Raw genomic sequence first — 6,000 nt, 5'->3', positions numbered from 1 at the left:
TCTATCAGACTCGTGCTCAGTCATGCAGCATCCAGTAAAATGAAAGTAACAGTTTTTGATGTTAAGACAGCTTACCTGCACGCCAATCTCAAAGAAGAAATATATATGAACCAGCCAGAAGGATTCTCTGATGGGACAGAAAAGGTTTGCAAGCTTGAAAAGAGTCTGTACGGTTTAAAGCAAGCCGCCAAAGATTGGAACGACGAAATCTCTGACTTTCTTCTTACAATAGGATTTGTTAATACCGACGATGACCCGTGCGTTTATTACAACAACGACAGAAGTGTGATAATAGTATTGGTCGTAGACGACGGGTTCATTGCCGCCCAAAACGAGGAGGATATCTTCAAGATTCTGAAGTTACTGAATGACAAGTTTGAAATTACTTATAAAAGAACTTTACAATCATGTATGACATACTTAGGTATGAAGATCGAAGTGTCGTCTGAAGGAATTTTTGTGAGTCAACCTGATTACACAGAAAAGATCTTGAAACGATTTAGGTATGATCGAGTGAACGCCGTGAATACACCGATGGAGCCAGGAATGAAAACGAATTCTGAAAACCTTATCAATGACCAGCCACTAGAAAAACAAAATCGTTATCTCGAAGCCATCGGAAGCTTGCTTTATTTAGCAACAATCTCCCGTCCAGATATAAGCTACGCCGTCAATTACCTGAGTAGATTCAGTAATCGACCCTTGACAAGTCACTGGAAGATGATTAAAAGAATTTTTCAGTATCTGAGAGGAACTACACATTTTGGAATATTTTTTAACCGAGATCCGAAGTTGATAGCATATACAGATGCGGATTACGGAGGAGACGCCAATAGTCTACATTCTACAAGTGGAGTTCTTATCATGAGAGGAGGTCCAATTGTATGGTATTCAAGAAAGCAGCGTCTCGTGGCGAACTCAACCGCTGAAGCCGAGTATCGTGCAGCAGTTTCATCTATCGATGATATCTGCTGGGTGCGAAGAATAGGGATTGAACTGAGGTTATTAAAGAATGAAGAACCTACTTTGTTGCTTGTCGACAATCAGTCGGCAATTCACATGCTTAAAAACACTCACCAAGGAAAGATAACCAAGGGTAAAAAGCATATTGAGATACAGAGAAAATTTATTCAGCAGCATATTGGCATGACTGTTGAACTGCAACATATTAAAAGTGCCGATCAGCTTGCTGACATACTAACAAAACCTTTGAATCGTGTAATATTCGAAAAGTTACGCTGTAATATGATTAAGGAGGAGTGTTAAGATTAATCATATTTTTGTAGGCTGTGCTTAAGTCAAGCGCCACCTGTGTTTTTTTGTATAAAAAAAATTCCAAGTCGGATATGTGTAAGCAATAAAACGTTCTTGTTGTTTAATCCCGCTTTTTCTTGATTCATTCACGGATACACGAAAGTACAACAAGTATCCTCTATGTTTGATGTTGGTGAGCATTTTTTAGGCTGCAAGGCCGTAGTCCTCCGAAGGATCTAAAAGAAAACCTGAGTGTAGCGAACACTAATAATTGAGTGCCATGATGAATAGCTAAATGTAGAAGTTAGTGTGAAGTGGCTGTTAGTAGGAAGACTTATATCTACTTAATGTTAATAAAACTGAATGTGATTGAGAATCTTAATGCTACTTAACAGCTAGACAGACAGTGTGAAAAGCAGACGAACACAATGACAAACCAGATGAGACGAACGGACAGAAAGACCAACGAGCAAGATCCCCAAAAAATGTATTTTTATTTTAAATATTTTCAAATGTATTTATTTAAGTTAACTTTTAAAAAAAATAAATACTCCCTAACTAAATCAACCTAACATAACCTAGGACGAACATAACCAGATGACTAAAGCTAACAAACCCTAATTTAATCTGACCTATATAACCTAACCAGAAACCAAGCTGACAGTCCCTAATCTAACTTACAACTAGGACTAATCGAATTTAGACTGAAAAAGAAGACAGAAAATAAGAATTAAAATACAAAGTTGAAAGGTAGCTATATATTGACAGTTAAAACAAAACTAAGGAAAGCTAATTGTTTGTTTGTTTGTTAAGTTATGACAATGCAACTCTTGGGCGATCTGTCTAGGGGGATGCCTGCTGGGAAGTCTTTTTAAGGGAAACTGACCCCCATTTAGGTGTTAAAGATGTGGAGAAAACCCAGAAAACTCCACGTGGCCAGCCTGTCCGAGTGAGGCACAAACCCAAGACCAAACTCCCAGTGTTCAAGGTACAAAGACCGCTTGGCCACTGGTGGGCACTGGAAAGCTAATTGCCATTTGTGCCTCCAGAGTGAGTTCTCTCAAGAGCCCCACAAAGGGATATGAATGTGAGTAGATGATGGAACATTGTATGCATGTGAATGAGTTGGTGCAGGTTGCAAGGCCAGTTGTACTCTTCAAGAATAGCATCTCTCATTAAACTTTCCCTAATGTGATTGTACCTATTGCAGTGAAAAACTAAGTGAAGTGGTGTTTGGTCCTCCTGAATACCATAATCACATTGTGGATTATCCCCAAGGTTAAATCTATCTAGGTATTGCTTAAATTTGCCATGTCCTGTAAGTAGCTGAGTGAGGGTGTAACTAGGGTAAAAGTGGCAAAGAATTAGGGATGAAAGTGTAGGTGAGCCTATCAGTGGTGTTTTGGTCTCAGCTGTCTTGCCAGAGAATGAAGATTTGCTTCTTGATGTGATTATTAATGTACAAGGTAGGAATGTAACTGAAAATACTAGTGACTGAAGACTTTGCAGCTTGTTTGGCAAGACAGTCAGCGGTGTTGTTGCTAAGAACCCCTGCATGATCCGGGACCCATTGGAAATCTATTCTAATGCTGTTGTCTAAGTGTCTGAGAATGTGGTGTATGAGATGGACGAGTTTTAAGTGGTTATCAGACTTTGCAATCCTGTGTAAGCTACCTTACTGTCAGAATAAATGCAATAGTGTAAGAAGTGTCTTTTGTCCTTCCTATGCCTAATGTGAATTAAGCTCATATAAATAGCTAAAGTTTCTGCCTGTGCTATTGAGAACTGTGTACCTAGACGGAAGCAAGCGTTGTTGAGCTCATGGCCTAAAGTTGAAGTAAACTACAGAAGCGGCACCCACATCATCACCCATCTTGGAACTGTTAGTGTAAATCCTAAACATGGGATGATCACCTGGATCTTTGAAGTAAATGTCAGGGGCAAGCTGATGGGAGGGGTGGTAATCGTAAGTTGGGAGGGTATTTTTGTCAATGCTGAATTTTTTGATATTGTCGATCAAGGTCAAACTGGGGGGAATCTTACCTACTTTAATCCCTACTCTAATCATTTTGTCAACATCTGAGTCGCTATAATCTCACCAGGGTAAGGTGACGAGATTTTCCTGCCAAATAATGCATTTAATTTCTAAGTTGATGGAGGTCAATCTTGAAATTTCAAAAAGAGCACTAATGGGTGCGGTCCTATAAGCCTTACAAATGCAGAGAGCTGCAATCCTTTGAACAGATAACAATTTTTTACAGTTATGGACTTTGGCAGCCATAATTCGTATGTGGCCCTAGACCTGTATGGCATAGAGGAATGGTGGCTGAATTGCACCCCTGTAAATGAGCTTAGTAGCATTAGGGCCAAGGGCCCATGCATTCCTAGCAATACTAATGAGGGCATTGGCTGTCTTTTTAGCTTTGTCTGTGATGTATTTGATGTGGGGTGTGAAGTTAAGTCTCTCATCAAGAATAACACTTAAATATTTAATTTCCATTGTTTTGCTTTATTCTGTGAGCACCTGTTTGAAGGGCAAGCTTCCTGACGAGTGTCTTGTTCCTACCAACTATCATGCTTTCTCATTTGTCTGTGTTAATGGGTTGCCTATGCTTAATACTCCACTGGTGAATTTTATTGAGAATGTCGTTACATATGTCCTGTAAGCATTCACAGTTTCTGCGTGAAGCTAGGATAATTGTGTCATCTGCATAGCCCTGTATGCGGCAGCCAGGAGGCAGGGTGTCATTTAAGTGCAGGATAGATTTATAGGCAATGTTCCAGAGACCAAGACCAGACCAGGATCCCTGATGGCAGTTTTGAGTGATGGGTATGACTATTTTATTTTGTGTTGTATGAAAACCTGCACACCTGTTGCTAAGAAAGGACTGAAAAAGTTTGTAAAGGTTTTGAGGGCAGTGATGAGCATGTAATGTATGCAGGATAAAAGGCCATTAGGCATGATTGAAGGCGCCTCTAAAGTCAATATTGATTATTGCCATATGCTGATTATTAAGGTGAGTTTGATGGATGTAATTAACAACCTGGTGGATGGCATCTACAGTTCCTTTGTTTTTAGAGAAGCCGAACTGATTCTGGTGCAGGGCTCTACGTTTGCGTAGATACCATGTGATCCTATTAATCATTAGATTGTCTAACACTTTTCCCAGAGTTAGGAGAAGGCAGATTGGTCTGTATTTTTTGTAAGTGTTAGTGCTGGTGGGTTTGGGAATCAATTTAATACTAGCCTTTTTCCACTGAGTAGGTAAAAGGCCAGTGTTCAAACAGATATTGAAGAGAATTACAAACGCTGTAGGATTGGCCTCATATGCTTGTTTTATCATTTTAGTGGTTATGCCATCAAGGCCTGGGGCTTTGTTATTGGTGAGCGAACGAATGGCATTCAAAATATCAATGTAGGTGAAGTTATTATCATTATCTGTGTTAGGCAGAGTGAGTGTAGAACTTCTGATAACTACTTGTGTACTGTCATCCTGCTGTGGGTCATCTGAAAGGTAAAGGCTGGTGTGGATGTGCATGATAGTTTTTTTCCATGTTGTTAGTGTAGCGACCATTGGGGAGCTGGATGTGGAGGGGGTTTGGAGCTAGCATTTTTCCTCACAAGCTAAGTAGTATGGTTCTGACCAGGGGTTGTGACTAAAGTGTTGGTACAGAAATCCTTCCAAGTGTTAGTCCTTGTTTTATTTATAAGGGTTTTGTACGCATTGTGTTCATGCCTGTACTGGTCTCTAAGTGTGACTTTAATGTCTAGGTCCTGTTCATTTTTAAATTGCCTATTTAATCTCCTAATAACTTTTTTCTTATTTTCTAGCTCAGTGGTCCATCAAGGAACCTTTTTGTGTTTACAATGTTTGACCTCAGAGGCAATAAGTAAGAGTTAGTGATTGCATTTGTAAACCTGGTGACAAGATGGTCTAAGGTGTCTTGAGTATAGTGACTGTGATGAGTATCAGTCCAAATATTATTGAAGGTGTCGCGGAATAATTGCCAGTTAGTGCAAGTATAGTAAAAATTATGATTATTAGTATTACTAGTAGTGTTCAATTGGGTGAAGATATACCTATGGTCACTGGCAGAATCTATGTCAGTAGTGTAACAGTGATCAACTCTAGGGGTGATGTGCCTATTTCCTAACGTTAGGCCGATCCAACTTTCCCTCATGATACAGGAGTAGGTCGGAAGGGTGCTGGTGTTCAAGTGAGTAATGTTGTGTTGGGCCATGGTTTTGTTAACTACATTACCCTTACAGTCATCTTTTGGACTATGCCAGGTCACAAACTTGGCATGGAAGTCATCTCCTATTAGGATTACAAACAGACAACAGTGGAAATTTATAGGCCTATAATTTTTCAAATTCCAGCTTAATCACTCTGTTATCAATGAAATGTTATTGCAGAAACTGCTGTACACAGTGTCTAATATATGAATGAGCTCCACCTTGCATGAAAGTGGTTAACTCAAGGTGCTGTTGAAGTTGGAGTATGACAAATAATATTGATATATATGGGCCATCACAGAGCAAGTCACAGAACCATTGGGACTAGCTTCTTTCAAGAAGAATGGTCTAAGGATAAACATAACTATGAATCCACACTAGGCTGTAACTTCAGGCAAAGATTAGTAGAATTGATGGAAAACATGAAATCTTTCCATTGCCCAAATGCAACAGATCTGGATGTTCACCATTCCACTGAGATGAAAATATGTTTTGTGGTGCTGTAGATC

This window comes from Centruroides sculpturatus, unplaced genomic scaffold (genome assembly GCF_000671375.1).
Source record: "Centruroides sculpturatus isolate CEXI.00-Female unplaced genomic scaffold, Cexi_2.0 scaffold37, whole genome shotgun sequence".
NCBI lineage: Eukaryota > Metazoa > Arthropoda > Arachnida > Scorpiones > Buthidae > Centruroides > Centruroides sculpturatus.
The sequence above is the reverse complement of the archived record's forward strand: the minus strand, read 5'-3'. Positions refer to the sequence as shown.